General features: G+C 44.6%; 2 protein-coding genes and 1 long non-coding RNA gene across 4 annotated transcripts in view; 2 read left to right on the plus strand and 1 right to left on the minus strand.

Annotated features, from left to right (window-relative positions):
• Positions 1-6,566, plus strand: part of LOC122570060 — a 28,628-nt gene extending 22,062 nt beyond the window's left edge. The window contains exon 3 of the long non-coding RNA XR_006317693.1: positions 3,830-6,566. This is a non-coding gene — a long non-coding RNA (uncharacterized LOC122570060). The remainder of the gene's footprint in view (positions 1-3,829) is intronic.
• Positions 1-25,142, minus strand: part of LOC122570046 (28S ribosomal protein S17, mitochondrial) — a 260,913-nt gene that overhangs the window by 113,550 nt on the left and 122,221 nt on the right. The window lies entirely within an intron of this gene.
• Positions 1-25,142, plus strand: part of LOC122570024 (B-cell receptor CD22) — a 314,194-nt gene that overhangs the window by 102,436 nt on the left and 186,616 nt on the right. The window lies entirely within an intron of this gene.

A 25,142-nucleotide genomic window follows, 5' to 3' on the forward strand; every position in this document is an offset into this window, starting at 1 on the left:
GTTCCTCCCTCTCCCGTTTCTCGTTCCGTATCTCTCTCCATCCTTGTTCTTCGTAGGCTCCGCTCTTCGTTCTTTTTCGTCTCCGTTCGCGTTCTCGCGGCGTTCCGCTAACTTCGGCCGCATTCAAGCAAGTCGCCGCACTCTTTTATCGCGCGCCATTCAATAGAGCGCACTCTTCTTCTTCCTTTCCACGGTGGCTGTTGCTTATCAAAGACTTACTACGCTTTCTGCAGTCTAACGGTTTCCCTTGCTGTCTCCGTCGCTGGTGACGTCTCCGTCGAGAAATATTTCGTTTCTCGTCGTCGATCGAGATCCGTCGCGTTTCGCTCCAACACTTTGCTCGCTAGACTTATGCAGCTACCGTTCGAGTGCTACCGTGATTATCGGCCTGGCATCGATTTTCTCGTTACTTCCCGTTGCCGAAGCTTAACAGCACCGATATAATCGATCGCGCCATTTTTCCCTTTCGCGTGATTCGTTATGCTTGCGTTTCGATTGCTTGTAAAAACGATTCACTGCTCTTTAACATATCCCTGCCTCGAAAATGAATCAATCGATGGCGCGCGTTGTAAATATAGTTGGCAGAAGCTGGAACACAACGCATAAGATGATATCCCTTACATCTTTTGCTATACTTGAACCTAATTATAATATTTAGTACCTATATATGTTCCATGTATAACAAATACAACGCGGTGCAAATGCCTTTCACGTTCACTGTATATAAATATTTTATCGTAATTTCAAAGTGGAAATGTTCGCATAGTTTCGCGCGAGTGTTAGTATACTTCCAACGTAGCCCTATCATCTTTACACTTTCCCGAAGATTTACAGTACAAATTTCTATGGAAGCATGGTCGAAGAAGCGATCGCGAGATTTCCAGCGTCCTGACGAGTCCTCCGTTATTCAAGATTCAAAATTAGCAGCCGAAGCATCGACCATGTACGCTGAATCGCGCGCGCCATCTTTTTCATCTGCACCGTCGAATATAAACACCGTTTATGCGTGCTCCTCTACAAATTCAATTGGATTGTACGATGGAGGGTGGGTAGACGTTGGAGAGCCATCACGGGGCCAACGGTGCTCAAGGAAAATCGAGCGAGAATAGCATGTGTGAAGTGGCGGGAAAGAAAGAGGCGGTGAGGTCTCGTGGAAGTGGTGTCGGATGGAAGTAAACTCGGTTAAGGGTTGGCGCGTTCTTGCCAGGCATCTCGAAAGGGCTACACACAGTCGTCGAAAGAAGGGCTTTAGAAGACACGGGTTGCAGCAGGTGAATCGCGACCGATGCTTCTACAAAAGGAGGCCGAACCTTTTCGAGATTGTCTCCGATAAAAGCATAAAGCAGGCTTATGCAAAGGTGACCGTACGATATCGCGGAACTATCATCCGGTTTCAGACTCGAATTATTCTTTCGTTCCCTTTTCTTACATTTATGCTCCCTCGTGGGATACGTGAGCGTTTGTCTTGCGCTTTCTCGTGCTCATGGTTCCGTTTCCGCCTTGGGGAATCCTTTGAAATTTATACGAAAAAATTGCAGTCGGACCTTTGGAAATCGCGAGGTCTTCGCACCGACTGGGATATACTTTCGAAATACCATTTCCTTTTCTTGCCATCGTTCTCCGTTCTTATAGCTCTCCGCTTTCTCCATACTTCTCTTTTCTTCTACGTTCTATATACGTTCGCCCTACATTCTCTTACTTTCGATCCTCCTCCATGTTTTTCCCTATTCTCTTCTTGCCACTATTTTCTATTCTCATGCATCTTCTCTTTCTCTATATTTCTCTTTTCTTCTCCTCGCCCTCTTTCATCCGCATTCCCTCCCCCTATCTTTCTCTCATGCTTCGCTTTCTTCCAGCTTTTTTCCCTCCACCGCGTTTCTTCCGCTTTCTCGACTCGCTTCCCCGGAGTCCCCAATCTCCTATATCTTCGTCGTTTCCTTCGCCTTTTTCTCGTCTCTCTTTGCCTTTCTGCCCTCGTATTCGCCTGAAACCCGTTCTCTACCGCCGGTGACCAACGCCGGCTAGCAACCCGGGCACACGTACGCCGCATACAAACTCCACCAGCATCGTACAAAGCGGCGTATCGTGCGGTGCCGGGGACCGTAACCTCCAACGTCGCGTATCTTGTAAAAGCATAAGGGGACGTAAATCTCGCGTGGACATAAATTCCTTTATCGCGGCCCGTCTTGCAGCCATAGCGCACCGCCTGGCCGAGCTACTTCTTACTTTTCCCTCTTACCGTGCATCTCTCTATAGATTCGCTGGCGTCCCGCTAGATGCGCATTCGGCCGTAACCGGTCCGCGTTTCCGTAAAATCCAAGCCCATCGGCTTTTACACAGGCTAATAAATATCACGGCCGATATTGACGCGCAAATATTTAGGCTGGATATTTATAGCGACAAGGTACATTGTATTTTGCGAAGACAGCAGGCGATTACGCCAACTCGCCGCTCCATCGATGCGCCAGCGTGGAAACTTTTCGCGAAATTCACCGTTCAACGTATTATGTTTTACGCAACGCGGCCGGCAAATGGCCATTTTCGATCGGACTAATGGACCGTTTATCGACACCCTCGCCGCGTTTGCTTGCATTTTCGTCAACGCGTACATTTTTTCAAAGTGCTGCAAGTCAGCCGTGGCGGTCGCGAACGCCATTGAAAAGCGAACGATTGCCAGCGTCGAAAATATGGGTTAATATAGGGAGCAGCGCGCGTGGTATTCGTACGAGCCGAACGCAGCAGGTTTACTATCGAAAAAGAGGAATTTTCCAAACTGATTGCGCTCGTTCCACGTGAACTCGTTTTCGAGAGGTCCAACTGTAGGCTATTGAATTCACGCGCAATCAAATAATACTGTCTCCCCTTTGCCTCGAGTAATGGAGAAATTTGTTTATAGAGAAGCTATCTGTAGCAGCGGAGAAACGTAGAACGCGACGAAATACCAGACGTATAAAAGAACTATGGTTAGCGAACAGATTCGCACGAGTTATCTTCGTTCGTGATTATCAAATCTATCTTTGCGACCATGTGGCAAAAAGAGCGGATAGAAATGAACGCGTGGCTGCTCGTCGCTTCGACTCTCGACTCTAGCTATTTCCCAAGCTTTCCCGCGAAAAAACGAAGAATCGAAGAAACAAAGAAAAAAGGAAGTCGATTTCACGGACAGAGTTCGAGTTATTTTCTTTAGCGGTTGAATCACTCGCGCGTGTTCGCGGATATACACGAAGCTTTTACGAAGGAAATCGCTTCAATCGTTGGTAAGTTAATCGATCAGACAATCCATCTCTCTCTCTCTCTCTCCCTCTCTCTATTTTCTCGTCGTTCGACCAGCGTTCTTGTTAATCTATCGCGCCGCGCAACTGTACGAAAGAAGGAAGAGGAAAGAAAAGAACGAAACAGGGAAAGATAGGCAGGGAATACACGCGGTGCCAATTAGTAGTTCGCGAACATCGTTTGAGCGGCAATCGAGACAACGAGGTAAGAGGAAACCAATTATCCAACGAACCGGGTGGCTGGCCGCCAACGCAGTTGTTTCCTAATTGCATCGACGTTCGGACACGTTGGTACACGAATGCACACGCATCCACGAAAGGCAACTGTCCTTTCGTCAAAGCGGCCTCGAAATTTCCAGTAATTTCGAGTTTACCATCTCTGATTCGTGAATCCGCGCGTCGAAAAGTCGCTTTGAGCTCGCGAGTTCTTTCGCGTTTAACGGTAATCAACAGAGAGCAGCGGACCACCGGTAATTAGTTTGAGAATCGTAGACTTTTAGCTTCTACGGGGACACGGGCAAAGGTTAAAAGAACTGTCGCGAATTTTAATATTCCAGTGCCAGAAGCAACGATCGCTTCGGAGCGAATGTATCTACCGTCGAAGTGGAAATTTCACGCGGATCTCTCTAACGATGTTGGAGAAGCGTCGAAGAATCAAGAGATTGAGATTGGAGGATGAAAGAAGGTTACATCGAGGCGCCAGGTTTTACGCGAACGTGACCGATTTCCAGGAATATCTGCGTAGTACTTGCCAAGTGGGCGAAAAAGAGCGTGAAATTAGGGAATGTGCGGTGAGCGCGCGTAATCGTAGAATGGAATAATCGTACGGGGAATTAAGAGAGAAAGCTGCTTATATTGCGTTGTCAAGTCGCTTCCTATGTTCTACATTTGAAACGAAATGCACGTTTAAGAATTATCTTTTTAATATGTGGCGGCACGCGACGACGCCGAAGCGAAGTGCCTAATGAGCCATCAATGTCCCAACGGTTCTTCCGCCGAATGTTCGAGAAGAAGGCGTGCGTGGCAACGGTCGTGGACGCCTAACAAACGCGTGGATAGTGGGGACATTGAAAAAAAAAAAAAGAAAAAGAAAAGATTCATTCCGTTTCGAACAGCGAAGTGCCGAAGGGTCTAGCGTAACAGCGAAGCAAACACATTCGAGAAGCGTGATTGTTAATCGTTGATCGTTAATCGTTGATTGTTAATGTTTAAATAAACCTTTATTGTTGAACATCGAGAGTATTTCTTGGGCACTTACATCTAACACCACCTCAAGTATATTTGTTCGTGATCTAATTTACGCGTAGAACTACTATGCAATCCCGTTTTTCTATGTAAAACCAAAGATAATTTATTACGGTCGAACGTAAAGGATTGGGAGGATCGGTAATTGGAAACGTTTCGGGAAATCCTTGATATATTTGCTCGGTTGGACGTACGTTGTTTAAAGCAGGGCAAACAATCGCTGGAAAAGGCGAAGGACGACGAAGGATTCTTGGAAACCGCGTAATTATTTCAGTCAAAGTGAAGAGTCAGCTTTATCCGCCGTACAAAGATGCGTTCGCAGAGCTGAACGAATTCCATTGGTTGGCGAAGATCCAATATTTTATCAAGGACGATATTTATGATTGATTTTATAATAAAAACCGAAATCACGTAGAACGCGTACGTGTGCATAAGGACGTAGTGGAAAACCGTAAATATTATCAAATAAATACGTTATTGACAGCTGCCGTTGAACATTTAAATATTTGTATGATGCGTTCGACTAATTTTTCGCGGGCGTCTCTCGCGAAATATTCACGCTTTATCGCCATTGCACGTGCAAAACAATTTATGCAACGAGTCGCTCGATTCAATTAGAAGAATGCTACGGAACGTTCGCGAAGGAAATATTATCGAGAAAATGTCTATTCGAATGACACGTGAATTTCCACTCTAATATTTTGTCGTTCTTCTCTTTAAAAAGCAGCTGCGGATCGTTTATTCGTACAAAGGTCGATTTATGACATTCGAAAATCTTATTTACGTACATATGTAAGATTAAAGGAATTCCATCGACGCTGCAACTGCGATAATCCACTAGCGACGCGAGAAATATTATCCCTCGATCGTTTGTATCGTTCTGCGATTTCACAGTGGCCATTTTTCAAACGCCATTTTTCTCGACGGCCGATTTAGAGCTCGCATTATCCCGGCTCGCAACGCTCTCCCGGCCTTCTGGCATCAGTTTCATCAATTAGGTTACTTAAATGTTTGCACGAGGAAAATCCCGATGAAAATTACGGAGGACCAGGGTAGTAGAGTGGACGGACGGGAAGGGGGGCGGTGCGTGGACCATCCATACGTTACCAAACTTGCATTATCGTCGTGAATCAGCATCGGATAAATTATTAAAAGCTTAAACCGCGGCGGAAGTATAAATTAATTAGCGCGAACATTAATGGATTTAGTTGGGTATTTGAATAACGCGATAATCGAATGTCGCATACTTCCGGGCCCCGATCGTTTGCCGGCCAACGATATCGGCGGTGTATCGATCGTTTGTTTGCGCGAGATTTTCAATGAACGCGTATCGACAGTGTTCAACGACGAATCGAAGGAAAACTGTTAAAGGAAAACAGAGGATAGAAGATATGGATGAAAGAATTTTTGTAATATCGTACGTGATAAAAAACGTGACGAGTAAATTTAATAGGGCAGCCTGCTGTTCTTTCAAAAAGATATGGAAACGCGACAGGTTTTTACAATATTCCTACCCACGTCTTGGACCTATACCTGACGCGATATTCCAGTCGTATATAGGATACATTTTCGTAGCGGACAACGTGGCGCGACGCAGAGAAACAAGGAGGGTAAAGGTTAAAGGTTATACGCTAGGGCTGACTGACAATGGCTCGCGTAAAACAGATACGAAGGAAAACGCAGCGTAAGAGGCAGGTATCTCGTTGATAGTGGACGAGGTCGAATTTATGAGAGTTGCCGGCCTTAAGAATAAGGAACCAAACGGGTCTTTACGTCTCCGTTTTACTATCTCTGCCCAAGATTTGCATAACGTTCGGGCCTCCCTTTTCGCTCCTTATTCTTCCTCAAAAGAAACCATTCCCCTGTACCTGTACAACTTTTTGCCTTCTATCGAGATATGTGTAATTTTGTGTGCTACACTGGATTAGCCGCGTAGTAGCGACACGCATGTATGATTATGAGCATGCGGGAGTACGTGCGTGCACAGCGTCTCGTAAAACAGACGAATGCAACTGTTCCGTTGGTAGTGTGGTAAAGAAGATGGTGAGACAGAGAGAGTGCTGAGACAGGTGCAAATGTGTATCGACGAATATCTTGTAAATCACATATTAAATAAATCTGAAACTGTTTTGATATCGATTCTAAGTGTAATCTAAGTGTTCCTACATATTTATTTCGGCGATTAACCCTTTCGCTTCGGCAGTCCAGTCGCTGAACGGAAACGCGCGCCAGAAATACGCACAGTGTGCGTGGTTGCTGTACATAGGTTTTCCTAAGTCTTAAATAACAATAATTCTTGTAAAACCCGTATATGAAGTACCGTTTCACTGCCAATGGGTTTAATAGACTTTTTTGGCATGAAACAGTAAAGGATCGTTTGGACGTTTGAAATATATTGCGTGAAACGTTTTGATGCTGTTTCAACACAGAGTAACTTTAAGAAGCGATTAATCCAATATGTCAATGAAATCAACAGAAAATGTTCTGCCGATAACGAGAAAATATATTATCGACTATAGATAGCACTCGTATATGCGTCATTTGCATGCCGGATATATGGGTTGTCGGACTCAAAAGTGGTCGCGTGGTCGCCGCCTATAAGCGGCGCTCGAAGCGAAAGGGTTAAGATCCACAATTCTCAACACCTTCAACGAAACACAGGGGACGATCTTTGAATCGGAAGGAGGAAAGGAAGCCACGTGTTTGGTCGCACATGCCGTGTCATTGGTGTCGTGTCGCTTCGACGATCCACGAAATCCGCGATAACGAGCCAACTTACAATTAGCGGCCAAGTTCGTTCGAAGGCAGCCTCCGCTGGATTGAAGAGCCTGGAAATCCTCGAGGTACGATGGAATCTTTTATGGGAACTTAATTGGGATCCATCGGCCGATCACTTTTGACCTCTCGAGCATGCACGCCTCTTCCGACTCGCTCGACCGTCTCATCGACGGAAATATTTAATTGAATGTGATTGAGCGCGCCGTGCCACGCCGTTTTTCAGCTTTCGTTGCAATCAATTACGCTTGTACGGCATCTCGTTTCCCGCTGATAGACGTTATTGTGTAGCGATTTTCCATTCTCGGATTCGTCCCTTTGATTTCGAGTGCATTTATGCGCGGCTCTCTTTGACGTATTTCTATGTCGTTCGCGACCGAGTACATTAATATTGTGTACAGGGTGCACCGGTTGTTAATATTCGTTTCCATCTCCGTCGTTTAGTCGATCTGTGTCTCCACTTTTTCTTCCCTCCTCGTTTCTCCCAGTACGAGCAACGCTTCGTTGTATCGTAATTATCTCGTTCAGCTGAGAGATCGTTCTGTATCGCGATCAGCGTGCGTATGTATTCGCTTGTTCTCGCCGTTTAATATATATATATACATATATATATATATAAATATAAACGTTTAATTATGTCGACGGCGCAGTTGTCTCGCGATAATTTTTTGCGAGTCTCTGGATCAAACCATTGGACGAGCAGTCGAAAAAATTGCAGTTCGGAATCTCTTCAATTTCGCGTTAATCGCGCCGACATTAAACTTCCTTCCTCCGTTTTTAACATCTGGCTAATTTTAGCACATAATTCTGTTAAACGGCACAAGGGTAATTGTTCTCTCTTTCGCGTTCCTTTCTCCTCTTTCTTTCTCGTCTCTCGTTTCGCATATAGAAATATCTCGTATTCAGAAACCATATTCACAAGGCTAAGGGTATATTTTGCGACCGTTTAAGAATATTTATCGCAAGATTCCGCACGTATTTATCAAAGCAACCGCGATATCTGAAAAGTTAACGATACAATCTCTTTCCCCTATGTGATCCTCGCCATATCGAGCAATATCGATCCGACTTTAATTAAAAGATCACGGGAAGTTTCCCAGCAGAAAAGCGACCTTATCGAACTGTTTTCGTTCCCCCTGCGAATCGGTTCATTGGCTTTAATTTTGGCATTAGCCGCCCTCGAACTCTTTTCCGCCCGGTTCTCCTCCTTTCCACTTTTCCTTCTCCTTTCCTCGCCCAACTTGTATTCCTACTTTCCGATTTAGAAATCGACCATGCCGGTCGACGATGCTGCCCGAGCGGCGTCTGTAATTGGATGATTCTGCTTTATTGACACTGGAATTAACCGTTCACCGAGCGTGTTTTCTGCTCGAGATGCACGACGATGTGCCACGTTTCTCGATCCTCGTTCAACCGCTTCATTACGTATACTTTCCCACGGAATTACGTCTAATTTCACCTCGCGTAACGCAAAATTTAATAACACCCTGATCCCAGCAACGATCCTATAAATTGCTAAATCATATAGAGAAAGTTTGGCGAATAATTACGTAGTGGAAAATTCGGACCTTCGCAGCATTCTGGCTCTTGAATTGCCTCATTTTTTCTCGAATCTGTGCGATGCAGTTGCGCGTTTAATTAAATTTGTTATGTTCTATTGGCTGGGCGGAATGTTTGCGCCATCGATGCGTTCGATTCTCAACTGTTGTACTACAGTTTTTAATGAAAAACACCGGGCAATACGAGAGAGCGCGGGCGAGTAAAAAATCAGCCAGGTGTCGTCGGAGTTGTTCAAAATTGTACAACTTTTAATTGGAAGAATCTCGACGTTCTTCGTTGCTTTAACGGGCAAGTAGGGTGGAAAATTGGAAGACGTACTCGTATAATTAATAACTTTTTCATAGATTCGGGAAATTGTATAAAGAAACAGAAACGCAGCGCTGGGGAGATGAAAAGGGGGGCAAATGAATGACTAATTATTCCACGTTTAAACTTGCATCACGTGTCTACTTGGCTCGAAAAATCAAACAGCGCGTAAACGGCTGTGAGACAAAAACAGGATCCATCGATCGAATAAAAATACGCAAATCGCGGTTGTAGGAAAAAAGTCGAATTACTTACGGACAAACTATCGCGATCGATTATTATCGGAATTCCGGATAAACGAAAGGTCCTAGTTACCGTTGGTTAGATGGAACATTGGAAGAATCCAGAAATCAATAGGAGGTGCACGAGGTACTGCGATTCGATAGCGCGATCAGAGGCTACGGGTCGAAGAGGAAGGCGGCTATATATCAGTTGGAAAGGAAAGAAAGAGGTTCGAGGTGGTTCCCATCGCGACGCCGGCTCGAAAACATCGAGAAAACTTCCAAGGGGGAAGCAATAGTCACGAGTGGAAAGTTCTGAATGTCCACTAACAATCTGTGCCGTTAGAGCGAGACCCAACCTAACCCCCTGGCTCGTCCTGCTCGCTGCCAGACAACCGCCGTCGTTGCCCCTTTCTGTTCGACCAGCGGCATTTTCTGTATCAACCCGTGGCCAAACCATTGCCACCCCAGCCTTTCTTACTTTATGGCACGAGGATTCTAATTTACAGTCACGCTCCGAAACCGATTCTTCTGCTTTCCTCCGATCTCGCGTTTCTTCTGTCCTCCTATCTCCGTGCGGTCTATTACACCGTTGACCTACAAACTTCTCTTCGTCTCGGCCACCCTCGCCATCTCCAGCTCCCTTTCTCTCTCTCTCTCTCTCTCTCTCTCTCTCGTTCGCGATGTACGCTCGACGAAACTTTGATGGAGCGCGACTTTGGGAAAATAGAAACTTCGATCAGATATGGCCGGATATTGCGATATTTGAGCGGTGCCGTTCTCTCGTCGACAAGCTGCTCCTCCGGTTCCTCTTTGGTTCACTTCATTGACGATCCGACGATTGTCCGCCACCGGGGGAGGAAAAAGTTTCGCTGTAAAAACCGACGATAGTTGGATACCGCCGATAGAAGGGCTGGATCGCCGTGGTTATTAAACCGATCAAATTTACTCGATTGGATTTTTCATGAGAACGCAAAGGACGAAGCTTTTACGTGTAATTGTTCGTACGAGGAAATACGAAACCATTTGCACGGAACTATTTTTATTTCAAACTTTTTACCATGAAAATTTTACCGCGATAAATTGCAAATTCACCCTCAACTTCTACAGTCCCGCTGTACGTATACATAGTTCGAGCAATTACTCCGCAGCAAGAGAATCTGTATGCCTGCAAGTTTTCTTGCTTCGATGGTTCCCAGTGTAACGTATCCCCCGACACTGCTGAAACCCTAGAATTCCAAGATGCATGAGACATCCTCGATCTTGTACACCTCTAGAATGTCGATAATATCCAAGACCGCAGCGATCCTTATTCCACGTTGACCGTACTTACATTTGTATCTTATCCTACCTTAGTCTCTAATCTCCATTCCGTTGCATTTAATCGAGTTCGTGGAATTGTTGTACGTCGATACGGATACTACGCACGTGCACAAGCACGTAACCAGCACACACATTGCCGCGTTATCGCGTACGTACATTTTCGAAGCGTGAATATCCTTTGTACCGCGTTTCCAACGAGTATCCTTCGGCTTCCTTCTTCGACCCAACCTTTCTGGTCGCCGTTTTTCCCCCACAGCCGCGGAGAATGAGAATTCCGACTTGGCCGCACGAGAAACGCGCGAGATCGACGGGAATTTAATTAAAGCAACGCGGTCGCGTCAAATGGGAAGGGACTTTAAAGGACGAGGCTGCTCGCGTCCACCTACGTTTCATTCGTGCGCTTTACGTTTTACAAATAGAGGAAATTTGTATCGATCCAAGCGTCGACCGATTCAAGAATACCAGCGGAAATTTCGGACAAAGTTTCGACAAGCTTTTCGTGTCGCGAGACATACGCGACGAATTCCGCGCGGTCGTCGCCCGTTTCCACAGGAATACGCGCGATAAAATACGTACAGCGAAGACGGTCGATCCGGTTGGAATTCGACCGCGAAAGCACGGTTTCGCGAGCTGTTCGCGTTTACGGCGAACGCAAGGGCCGGAAGTGTCACGGCAGCTTTTGATCTCCTTTATGCAGCTCCGTTGCGCGATCGGCGCGCGTCGTATCGGGTATTTGAGTTTTATTTGACAGCTTATTTGCCGGCACGGTGGAACGCTCTTACGAAAATACGCTTTTGTTCCGCCAGCGTTTTCACTGGTGATCTCGATAATAGCGTACGTTCGCGGCAATATGAAAACGGACGGAGCCGATGGGTTGATTATTTTAATCCAACAGGCGATGTAGTTCCGTATAACTTCAGCTTTCCTTCACGGTCCTAGCGAATTATTTTACACGAGACTTTAATCATTCTATTTTCGTTTTCCTCTTTTCGCTTGAAATAAAATGCTCCACGGATGGACATCAAGAAGAACGCGGACGATTTTGAAATAACGTTGCGTGCCACGAATCGCGTCCTTCGTTTTTAATGCTATTTTTAACTGAATTAATATCCCAACAAAGTTACACCGATGTTCCATATTGCCCGCGGACAGAACAACGTTGCATAATACCACAGGCCGCAGTAATGCTTTCTATCAAAATAGTATCGGATTAACTACATTCCAAATATTCGAACAAAGTTATATCGCATTATCAGTATGCAAGAGCGTTTCGAGCAATCGAGGTAGCGCGCGCGTGGCCGATTGAAAATACAACGTTGCTGTCGGTAGCTCGTCAAAACGGCGATGCAACCGTACGTTTCACGGATTATCGTCCTTTTATCGTTTGCAGACACTCGATCCACGCGATCGTTTTCGACGACCGAGTCCGTTCAGACGAAAATCCGACCGGTAACTAGCGTCGGATCGCTTCTCTGTTTCCTGATCACTCGATTGTTCTTCATCGATGGGAGCAAGCGACGATGAATTGCAAGAAACGAAATGCGCTTTCGCGATGCAAATGCTGACTACACCGTTCGATGGGTGCACGATCAAATATTAGTCCAGCGAATCGCATAACGGTTTGTTTGCTTCTGCGTATAGTATGGTTAACGTAAACTAGGATAAATAACCGTCGAGCGAGTTGCAATTATACCGCAAAATAGTAGCACGTATCGCGCTCGATCGTACGCTCGCGTTAATTGCGCGTTTGTATGCCAACGGGCGCCTGATTATTCGGTAAAATTCTACTCGCCCCTGTTCCGTTAATATCGTCTTGAGAAGCTTGCGATGCCGGCCGTTAATCGTTCGAGAATCGATTTCCGATTTTACGCGTCCAATTTGAAATAAATTAACGACTAGTTATGGCACTGATACTCCGTCTTTCCAAATGTCTAAATAATTCGCAAGAAATAAGATTAATCGTCGGCTATCAACTACCGCGAGTGGATTAACTTTGGTAAATTTAATAACTGTAAGAGTAATTGCGATACAACGGATGTCCACCTATCGATCGCAACAGAATCGCAAAATATTTGACGAAGATACTCGATGGAGAAAATTCGCATCGACTACGATAAAATTCTCATTTCCCACTGTCGGTTATTTTTCATCGCCGGTTGCCTTTTAATATTTCGTCTTTATTTATTTCGCGACATACGGCAAGACGTAGTTGTTGGCTCGAGAACGATGGTTATCCTAATTTAAAAGTTAGACACGGAATTCCAGTTGGGAAGATATAAAAGTCAGGATGGGGAAAGTTATAGCGGAGGGAAGAGCGGGTCCGCACGTGCATTCGTGGCATTTAATAAGTAGGTTAGAGAATGCATTGGAAATTATGGGTTAGGAGATACGCTCGGTGCCGATCGGAACTGGTTCCGACGAAGGATGCACCAGTAAAGGGGGGGGGGGAGGCGCGTTTCTTTTCCTCTTTTTCATTTCCCCCGACCGTTTCGATCGAATAAGTTCGAAACACGATGCGATACACGGACACAGAAACGCGGTACGACGAATGCTCGAAAGCTGCGGATGCTCGAAAAGTACGATTGAAATTTCGAAAACAATCCGCCGTCCACCGATAAAGTCTTTACCATTGGAATCTTCGCCGTTTCTTGCGGCCGTTCGATGACAAAGAATCATTCGATGCTCCAACGGTTTCGTTCGATCTTTGCGTTTCCTTCGCATTCGCCATTTCTATTCGTAAGAATATTTCAAGCAGCGCGAACATCGATGCAGTAAAATGGCCAACCACTGTCGACGCGATCGTACATTTTATTCGACTGTATTTAATCGCTGTATCGACAATAAAATCACGACAGAGGATCGATCACTTTCCATCTTTACCGATCACGATTTCCGCGATCGTTTCGCCGAAACGTTTCGATCGGTAGGAACAGTCACGCCAGGGACGATAAAACGTATTATGGTGTCATGAGAAAGTACGATCGCGCTGGCGCATCGCAGAGTCCAAGCGAAACACGCTCGACTCCCGCGGAACCAGGAATTTATTCCCGATCCTGTTGGCTCATGCAGGCGCGAGTCGTATAATTTCGAAATCGATGGATATCCACGCAGAATAAATCCTCGAGAACGTACTTATCCTGCGCGTGTGTCGGCCCCCAGCGCGAAATAAATGCGTTCCGTTGCTCCATGTTGCCGGTTATATTCGATAAATCTGGTCACCGTCCTTTTCTTCGCAGCCCCCGCCATTTTCTCCACGCTCGACTACTTAAAGATTTACGGCACGCCGGATTTGCACGCGAGATATTTATACCCTTGTCAAAGCTGTCACGGGTTGCGGCCTCGGTCTACGCCTCGGGCTTTGCGCACAGGTGAGCCTGTTTCGGCTACCTGTTCGTGACACTCGATCGTGACAATTCGATTCGGCTTTATCCACGGTTAATTCCGGCAAGTCTGCGTCGTCGGTTCGTAATTGAATCGTCACGCACCGTGTAGGACCATCGATTACTTGCCGCGGAATCGGATGCGCACGTAGGCCGCGGCTAAATACGCTACGTATTTAGCCGATATAGGCGTCGTGTCGGCCCCGTTACGATATCGCATGCAGTATCAGGGCCGGCCGATGGGCTTATTACATTGAATTACAGGCGCACGGAAATCGGCCTCAGAAATTACGTGTCATCGGGGATGTCGACGGACAGCAACGGCAGCGCTGACAACAGTTTCCGCGATTTTGACGCGTTCGTCGTCGCATCGCCCGAGCACGTTGGCCTTCTAGCACGGCTGTCTTCTGTGGTTGTATTATACAAATTAGATGCGCGCAGCGACGTTATGACGATGGCGTTTAAGCCACCCTGGGTTTTGTTACGGCGATTATGAAACGTACGCGACGCTTCGCCTTGTTAGAGGCGGACCGACCACCGTGCTTAAAAATACATCGTCGAATCTCGCGGAATTTTATCGCCAATTTGTTCGCAAGTATCGCGCAAATATCTACTTTATTTTCCCAGTCAGATTATTAACTTCTCTGGTGACCGTAACAATTTAAAGGAATTTTACCGTATCGCCGATCCAAGCACTTCGCCAAAGTACGATCTTTGATATTTTGACATCGTTGAGCGCGTTCTTTCCAGCATTTGCAGACTCGTCGTCGGTATGAAAAGGCGGGAACCGGAGACTGACGTGGAATCGCGTGACCTCCTCCTCTACGATGCATAAACTTTAACGATATTACACGATTTTCATTCGCTCGCGCGACAACACTTACGCGCTAAGACGCGATATTACATATTACGAAAGTTACGAGTAATTCGTTCGCGCGACGCTGCTATAGTTGTTCTACCTTTCTGTCTTTCCTTTGCGCGAGCACACTTTATCGAAAGGATAAAATGCTTATATCGTTGCGATGAGTCGTGATTGCCCGACGTCATTTCATTTTTCCAATAAACCTTTTACGGCCGAGAGGCGAGTCTCTTTCTCTTCTTTTTTCCTTCTCTTATTCCCCTCGTCACTATGCTCTCTCTCTCTCTCTCTCTCTCTCTGCCCGTCAGTCTCTTGTGCATTGCTCCGTTCCGTTCGTTCGCGCGCATTATGAACGAGAGAACAAATAGGAATGAAGAGGCTAAAGTGCGAATAGAATAGAACCTTCGGATCTAGAAACGAAGCCCGGAGAGAGTACGGAGGAAGGGAGATCCGGGAATGATAAGCGGATCAGTTGTAATACCGTAGATCTTGTCGCTTCGCTAGTCAGGCTTAAAGGACTCGATTCGTTGACTCGATGACTGGCTGATAACGTTTCATCTTCGACCGAAGCTAAGAACATCCTTCCTCGGGATAGTTGTTTGAAAAAATTCCGCGTGAAGATTTTGTATATTGAAATTCTTGAATGTTACGTAGTATAGAAGCTTCGACGTTTCTGCTTTGAAATTATCAAACCCGTCAAAACGACGAATTTTTTATTCCCTTGGTTTAATGTTACCAACGATACGCGTATAGGTATTCTCGATAAAATTCATATCGATTTTCATTCGGATAGAAGAATAATTACGCGTAACTCGTTATAATCATCCACAGGATGTTCCATTTTGTTCCGCCAAACGGTATCGGTATGTTCTACGATTGAAAATAAGAACCGCGTGTTAAACGTAGAGTCGCAGACGCTTTGTTAGAAAGTTACAGCAAAGATAACCCTTAGCTTCTCGCTTAGATCCGCATGGAAACGATGTGAATTTTGTATTTGAAAGAAATACGGACCATACGCCGACTGAAAACTTCGGTAAACACGACCACCCGTTCTTCTATCGTATAGTTTTGTAAAAAGGGCCTCCGTGGCTTTGGCCACGAGCGGTCGCGGAACACGTGCGCGGTGGGTCTACGGAAAGACAAAAGGTATGCGAGAGCAGTCAGTTGTTAGTCGAGAAGTCGGAGATAGTTGTCGAGATAGTGTTGCTAGCGTTGCCGAGAGAGTGTGGTCCGCGTGAGAGAGAACGTTGGATCCGTTGTGGCGAGAATTGTCTAGATTGTAGCGCGTTATTGCGATTAGTCCATATTAAACAACCATCGTTTTCCTGTCTACATCTGTACAATCCATTCATTGTAAATAAACCATCATTCAATCACAAATATCAGGATATAATTACAATATATTCCATAGCGATATTACAATTGTAATATCAAAAAAAAAAAGGGGGGTATACGCTCGTTCTATTATATATTTAAGTTCGAGTTTCTCGGGATAGTACAAGTTGTAAATTTAAGGTATAAACTGAGAATCGTAAGAGTGCTGGGGAAGAGAGAAAGAGAAAGAGAGAGTGTAAGTAACAGTGTATGCCTTGGTAACGTCAAAGCTAAATGAGTAAAGGAGTGGCAGAAGGATGCGAGGGTTGAGGGTCAGCATTTTTTGACCTGAGAAGACAGTAGTTGGGAGTCAAGTGTTAGAATAAGACGTACGAAGATATTGTAATCGGTTTTTTGTATTGGGTATTGCTTGTTAAAATAAAACTAAACTTAATTTCAAATAAAACATCCTTTCTTGTCTTTGTTCTAGACTATTTTGGTACTACATAATTTTGGTATTTTCGTTGTAACTTTGTAATGAAACATCTGCGCAAAGATGAAATATCTCGTATATACGTGGTTCTTTTTTTCTTAATACGTTGGTGCCAATCTGTGTCGAGTTTTCCTGCTGTTTCCATTGTTCCTGCCATTTTCAAGTTTGACGGTTTGAGGATCAGAGTTGGTTTAATTGGCACGGAATACGTTTCGTTTCATCGATGCTCCACAATCCTTTTTCAAACTTTTCAAGTTTCTCAACTATTTTATTTAACTATTTTGCAATCTATTAGGTTGTCGGAAAAGTTCCTTTCGTTTTATGAGGAAATAATAGACGCACAATGTTTTTCGTTTTACATTATTTTATTGAATTATACACAAACGTAATAATAGAAATAGAACGAAATGGATCATACCTAATTCAATAAAATAATATAAAACAGAAATCGTTGTTCGTCTATTATGAAACGAAAGAAACATTTCGGACAACCTAATAGATACCCGTTCGACTTGTGGAAAGAAAGTCACGAAAACATTTTTCATGCACTTCCTCCAGCTTCTATACAATCGTCCGTTATATCGATACACATAATACAATTTAAAGTGATTAAGCGTGATAGCAAACTAAAGAATCTTCGGACGATAAGTATACGGAACATCGAGGGAAAGCTGATTAAGAAGCCGATAAAGTGTAACAAGGTACATTTTGCAATTAAGGATTACATTATACTGTAGAGTAATAAGCTTAACTTATAACTTTCTCTATAATACTTTACGCTCATCCCCTTGACCCAGATTCTCCTTTTTCAAATAATATCATACCCCGACGCTTTATTCTTATTTATCATCATTTTCCTTATCGAGCACGCCGACCTCCCACCCTCGAAATTTCATTCCAAAAATCGGAAACAAACTCCATTTAACCGATACTCTTCTCGTTCTATTGGATTGGCAACCAAGTGATCGCGGATTCTGTCATTAGATGGTAATTTAGTTGCCAACCCAATATAATCCTTCCCAACCCGAATTGTTTCGCTCAAATTGGAACAATATCCGTTGCATATCGTTATCTCTCGGATGTCAGGAAATACGAAACATTGGTGTGACTAGAAAAGATATCTCTTAAAGTAGGAAATTTTATATAATTTCAGTGGACGTAAATACGACGCGATACGTCATAGCCAACAGCTCCAAACGAAATTCCACGGTTGGCTTAATATTTTATTTATTCTCCCGATGTATTTTATTTCCCGCAGATTGCAGGAGCAAGATTAAGGAACGCTGTTAAAGAGTATCGTAGTTATAAGTATGATTTAACGCGAGCACGTTATTTTCTCGGAGTGTGTGGCAACCCGACGAGAAGGCAAAGTAGGAACCAAGATGGAACCAGGGGTTAGATAGCGGCAGAACAAATTCGTCGGTGAATTACTTGCCTTGCCGAATTCCCGGGCCCCGGCCATCTACGATAATTTATTTCCCGTGGAATTCGTTGCATTCTGGCGAGGTGATAAATTAAGAGAGGCTCAATTGTTTCAAGAGAACGATCCTGCGGCTGGCTGGTAGCGGTTCGTCGTGATGCAAAGGCGGCCATATCTATCCCGTTAAAAGAGCTCCGAAACGATCATCGTTTCTTTCTTTCGTTTGCAAATTCGTCGAACGATTTTATGCCGGCGTCGAAAAAACCACCGAACGGAAGACGGAAAATGAAAAATAAAAAGGGCGAGAAGAGACAGAGAGCGCGAGAATGGTCGGGGGAGCATCGGGTTCGCGTTTCTTTTTTGCTACCACAGAAACGTTTCTGCGCGAGAATTAACGGGAAATTTATTAGACCCGTGTAAAGTGATAAATCATTTCGTCCCAGAAATGGGTAATTCGTTTAATTGACGAGAACCACGTATGCCATACGGTTTCTATATGCAGAACCAGCACGAGAGACGAAAGAACGAAACTAATATATTTATATGCAGTATGCTCCGTTAAATCTGTGAAACTACGAAAGATATAAACGTGCAATCTATTTGTTGGAAAAAAGTTTGCCAGCGTTGCGCTAGAAATGTAGGTCAGAGCGTAGAAAGATAGGTTATATGGAAAATTTCAAACGAGAAGATGGATAATTTTTAAATATAGTTTCAAAGTAATTCGATCATTACCGCTTCAACGAATCATCCGCGTTATCACGAGAAATAATAGCTCGCTAACAATCTGCTAAATTTAACCAATTACGATCCATTTCCTCTCTTGCTTTTATCTCCTTCGATTATGACAAACGATCTCATCTGTGTGCGATATCGATCGATCTAGAAAGCCTCGCGAATCAATTCTCTCGCGTTATTACAGTACAGTGCAGTACAGTGCATATTGAGCAGCGAAATCCGTCTTCGCGAGGACGCTTGCCGAAAACGGCGAAAAATGTATGACACGACGCGGTTGGATCCGATAATAATCGGCACGATAGGACGATACAGGACACGAGGAAATATTACGAGAGAGCGTAATGGTCGCGTTATCGGACGTGCTCGTGCGACGCCATTCCAGGCCCCTGTAACTAATGGAGAGATGCGAAATGATGGGACGGCGGAGGAGCGACGGCGGCGGCGACGACGAAACGGACGTTTAATGGGTCGAAAAATTTGCATAACACACGTTTAATGTATACTCCTTCTGTCGCGCGATGGAAATATCAGCGACGCCTGTGTGCCACGTCAGACCCCGGAATTACGGATACCGTGTACGTTTCCGATGCGATGTCGAGAGGCGCCCGTCGCCATTCTCTTCGTTCGTCACGTGCAAATGCATTGCGCTTTTGATAATTGGAGCGGAACGAACGACATAAGCTTTGCACGGTGCGTTGCGTATCGTTTTACAAGCTTTTGAATTGTCAGAGCGTTTCCAGCCAGCTCTAAGGAGATTGTCGCAAATCCCACAATTGTTACACCGAGTTCCTAATTGCTTTGCAACATTGCCACGTTATTATCGAGGAAGTTCGGCGAATTGTTGCTACATAATAACCTATAATGTTCGCGAAATCTAAAATTTACTAGTCAGACAGTTGGCATTACTACTGGTTATATTACGCATAAAGCTGTTGCCACAAAAGGTATAACTCGCTAATCACTCGTCAACCGCGCGCACTCAACCTCCCTTTCTTCCATCGTTGCAGCTCAAAGAATAATCAGCTTCTCTGATCGCTAGAATATTACATTTCTAAAAACGATACTGCACTCGTACCGATCCATTCTAGTCGCATTATGCCGTAATTAATAGCCGTTCGTTGGCAGCGGTCGTTGACAAATCGAATCCCTGCAGACTGGCCGGCTCCGTAGCTGGCTGTTTCGCTCGGCGAACGAAAGACCGGTCAGCGTTTCATCGATCTTTGAGTCGCGTTTAAAGGATTATCAGGAGCCGGCTGTTGGCACCTGTATCTTCCTAGCGCTCTTTCTACGCTCTCGATATAAATTGATAGCAATTACGTCGTTCCAAGAGTGACCCATTATGAGCGACGAGCGAGTCTCGAAGGTTGGTGAAAGAGAAGGCTACACGTAGATAGCGTCTTTCGTTCTGCGTTCCAAGACGAGCAAAGGGCGTTAGGAATAAAGGGAAGAGGATAAGAAGAGATGCGAACAAAGGAGACGGTACACCGATGCGTCTACGCGTACACATCGATGTGTGTGTGTGTGTATGTGTATGTGCAGGTATTCGAGTGCCTCTCTAGCGGCACGAAAAGGCCAGAGACGAGGGATATCCGGTTGCTCCTTTTGCAAATACTTGAAATCGCGTCGCGTCGTCGACCGAGGCTGCGCGACGCCGCACGGCTCTACAATGGAATTTTCAATATTGTGCCGAGAGATTGCCCTGATTAATGAGACAACGTGGCCCTCCGAGACATTGTTCGTTACCGCATGCGGCCGACGCGTGTATCGCCACGCCGTCTGTTATATTATATTATATGCCACCGATTGGTTTCACCTTGCGAGACCTGACCGACATATTGCGGTTAATTGGATGGCTTTGTTCAAACCAAAATGTCGATCCAAGATGGTCAGTTTCCTAATACCGATACAAACGGTTAAAACACTTAAAAAAAAAAAGAAAAAAAAGAAAAGAAAAGAAAACATACTCGAGCGCTTATCTCGACTTTGAGATTTAATTACCGCTTAGGGAATTAATTGGGATAAACTGCGGTAAAACGAACGCATAGAAATTTAATCGCGAGGGGAAAAGATTACGGATCCTCTATCTTCCTTCTGTTCAACAAGCGAAGATGACTCTACGGGAAAAAAAGAGGTAGAATTTATCGCTTAAAGTTTACAAGTTTGCGGAATTTGTAAAACTTACAATTTCCCAAGCGTAGAATAAAAACGTTTTGTTTAATGGTGGCCGGGAATCGGCGAATCTAACTGGGAAGCCAGAAACTGCGTGAAACTCGGCATTGTTTCCAACTTCCGTTCACCGCAGAACAAAGGGCGAACAGTGTCGCGGCACTGGGAAAGTCGTGCTAAGGGAAACGGTGAAAGGCAGGCCGTGATTCCTTGGCAAGTTGGTGGTCAGTTTGTTAGTCAGTTAGTTAGCAATCAGTTGTCAATCAGAGTTGCCTAAAGCTGGAAGCCATTAGCCTAAAAGTCACGCTTAGAAGCGGTCAAGTTACGGGCGATTCTCGGTTAGGTTGACGTTCGAAGCGTAAAAGCGATTCGATGAACAAGCAGATCCGATGGAAATTATTTGGTTAATGTTAACCTAACTGTCTTTGGTCTTATTAGCAGAAATTTCGTCCAGCACAATTGCCGATAAATTGGATTATTGATTGAATAAGTTACATCGACTAATTTATGTAAGTGGAAGTTCGTTTATCGGGTTTATTAGCGAGGTTATTGCAATTAATTGCTCGATGCAACGCGATAATGAAGATACGATCCGTAGTTTTACTTGCGAAATTAATGACTCGAAAGCACCGACTGTTTTCACCTCGAACGAACCTGTAAATTAAACGAATTGCACGAATGTATCTATAAATTGGCAATTACAAAAATTTCACACACACGGTAAACATGGATCGGGAACGTATCCTACTTTTCGGCTCATCCTACGCGATAAACGATATCGACTGGACAGCTGAAAGGGACGTTTAACTTCGCATCGTAGGATTTTTCACAAATATTGCTACTGATTTCGCGAGAAATATCTTGGCAATTATTTACGCGTCACCCGTCAGACATCGAGGCATTTTTCCCATTACGTTCTAAATACACTGGAAATTGGAAACGCGTAGGTAGATCGATGAAATTTAATATTTGATTGTGGGAATAAATTCGAAGGATTTGTAAAGGAGCGGCAAAAGGGATTCGCCTAGACACGCGATGATCTGGAATTCCTTTCGCGATTTCACAGACGCGCGATCCCACGCGACGCGTTAAAAGAACGAAGCCGGAACGAGCTTTGGAATTTCCTATCCTCCCGTCTTCCGTGCTCGAATACCTGCATCACTGAATACTGCTGGCTGGCCAAAGGGGACTTTTCCGCAAGAGAATTCTCCGATACGAATGCCTGCGGGGTAAAACGGTTGGGAACAGGCTTACTTGCTTAATACTTAGACGCCGGAATTGCGCGAGTCGTTCGGGACCAGGCAGATAGAACCGTTTTCCTTTGCAACCTGTTACGACGAAAAGCAGTACACCGATGAATTCCGTCGAACGCGGATAAATTCGTTAATTTCTCGCCAGGGACAACGGGAACTTCCTTTCCAGCGTTTCGACCCGAAGATAACTCGTCTGGTAATATTATTTCCAGGACTTAACTTTCTCGGACTTACAAGAACAGTATCCAACTTCCTTTTCCTTTCTTCGAATCCCGTGGGAATCGAATCCGTCGCGTTAATTAATCTGCTTTCTACTCGTGCAATTGTACTGTTTCGTCAGCATATTATCGCGCCAGATGAACACGATTGTCATTCTACATTTTGCAAAAAGACTTACTTCAATGACCAACATGCTCTATATAATTCTAGTGAATAGATGAGTAGACACGAAAAAGCAGGAATACTTTTTGTCGGTTCGGCAACGATCACGGTTTTCCAAGGATCGTGCAAATACGAATTTTACTTTCGACGTAACATTGGTTCGAACAAAGCAGGGCGATCGAATACTTCAACAGGTCTTTGGTCGGAGCAAGTCAGACGAGTAATCCTCTAATTCGAGATTCCTTGGCTAAAAACTCGGCCCATAAATTTCAATCGACTAGAGGAGAGACTTTTAAGCGTACAGCCATCCTCGCTCGACTTCCCAACGAGCTAAGAATCTTGAAAAATCTTTGATACCGCCGGAAGGCGGTGGCATCGTTACTAGCATCATCGTAATTCGTATGGCGGCCGCGTAAAAGCGGTGGCCCTGTAAACAAGAATAATCTGCTCCATTCCGGACGGAGTGGTTCGCCCCCATTATACCCTCAACGCGATCGATTTTACACGGATTCCAGTCGCTGCTTCTCCGCCTCTTCCCGTTTGCGGCAAGCGGAATTCCGCTAGGACACTCGCGAGTCCATCGCCATACTTAATACTCATCTAACCAGCTCTTAGTGTCGGTGTAAAGGATTACGTCGCAGGATTACGCTAGTCACCTTCCCGATGTCTTTCTTTCAGAAATTCACACAACGATGTGACAGAACAAACTTTAATACGTTCGAGTTTAAATCGTAACTTGCTAAACGAGTAGTAAGCCCACTATGGTCTCGAGGCTGTCAGAAAAATTATAACGATTCCCCTATTGTCCTAAAACCTACCATTTGAGACGAATTTTGTTATTAGCTCCACGAGGATCGACGATGCAATGCAGCCGATCCACTAAAACATTTATCGTTATATTAAGATAAATCGCAGTTAGAAGCATCGGCCTCTGGAGTATACGGAGTTGAGCATTCCGTGTGACCGATGCTTATTTAAAATTTCAACGATAATTTCCAACTCCACATATTTCCTATTAGACCGTACCAGATGTATCATTCTGATCGAATAAATCCGCCCTTAACGACGGTTCTCGCTGCGCAAAGGGTTGATCAAAAGACTCGCGAATAATCCAGCTAGGAATAACCGGCGCATTTGGCATGCAAATGGTCGAAGAAATCAAACGTTCGCCAACTGATTCTTTTTAGCATTCAGCGCGACGCTCCTGCGTTCGCCGAGCAATTATGCTCGTGGAGACGAAGTAATTCTGGCTAGAATTTCACGTGCACGTATGCGCACGCGAGGACCCTCGTGATCACGCGCGAGTTGCCGTCTCTTCCATCTTCTCGCTGTCTCGTTAATTTGCCTCCTTCTCGCGGTGAACGTACGTAGCGCACGCTGTGTATTAGAGCGATTGTTGCCGACACAATGGGTAGCACGGGAGCGTGGAAGTCGCCTTGCAGGCGATTCGTTCTTCAACTTTGCGGCGAAGAGCCATCGCTTCGGGCGATGCACGGGGGATTAGCTCTTCGATAAAAGTGTATTTGCGCGGAATCGTCGTCTACGTAATTAGGTAATTCGTAAGTAAGAGAGCTGCAGCGTGCAGGCGTTTCGGTAAAATGTCTCGCGTTGAACCGAGAAAGGGTTTTTAAACGTCGAGTGGAACTTTTACGTTTGGAAGTCGGGATTCCGTGAGTGTTTGCGAGATTCCTGTGCATTTCCGAGAGACAGAATGACAGAGAAATGTTCGGGCGTACGGGTGGGTGTGAAACTCGTTCCAGCTAAATGTTCGAGGAGATTGGATCTTTGTAGTTCGTTCTTTAAATAGCGTTAATACAGAGGAAAAGTAATTGTATCGTAAATTGGTGGGTTAATGTACGTATAATATCGATGAAATTATACGCGATTGATAATTAAATGTATTCGGTTGTTCGACGTAAACAGCGAGGGTGAAACGTGAAATTTAAAAAATTAATCCGGGCACACGAATACGAAATGTTATCGATGACAACGAGATTGCGCCCTTAAATAAATTTTGTTTGCATGTCTGATGGAATAAACGTTTAATATTACGTTGGACTCTCGAAGCCGAGCAATTACCCAGCGCGTGTTGCCAGTTTGCTAAATAAATTGAACGAGAAATTAATAAAAATCCGAGCCTGTTATGGCGAATAAGAAAATAGTTTTTGTTTCGATAAAGGTAATATCCGCTCGAATGTTTTCAGAACGATATTAGCAAAAATACCAGGTAACCGAATACCGAAATTGAACAACACGGTTTGTAGTGAAATATATTTTTAATAAAACTCTTGCTCCTAAATGCAGTGCGTATCAAGTTCGCGAGAATAATCAAACGATCGATTTACTCCATTTAATTCACAGTTTACCCAAAGTCGAATGTTACCATCAAATTCTAAGAACTCCTCAATACTCCTTAAATGCAACTCGTCAAATTCCAAA

This window comes from Bombus pyrosoma, linkage group LG1 (genome assembly GCF_014825855.1).
Source record: "Bombus pyrosoma isolate SC7728 linkage group LG1, ASM1482585v1, whole genome shotgun sequence".
Lineage (NCBI taxonomy): Eukaryota > Metazoa > Arthropoda > Insecta > Hymenoptera > Apidae > Bombus > Bombus pyrosoma.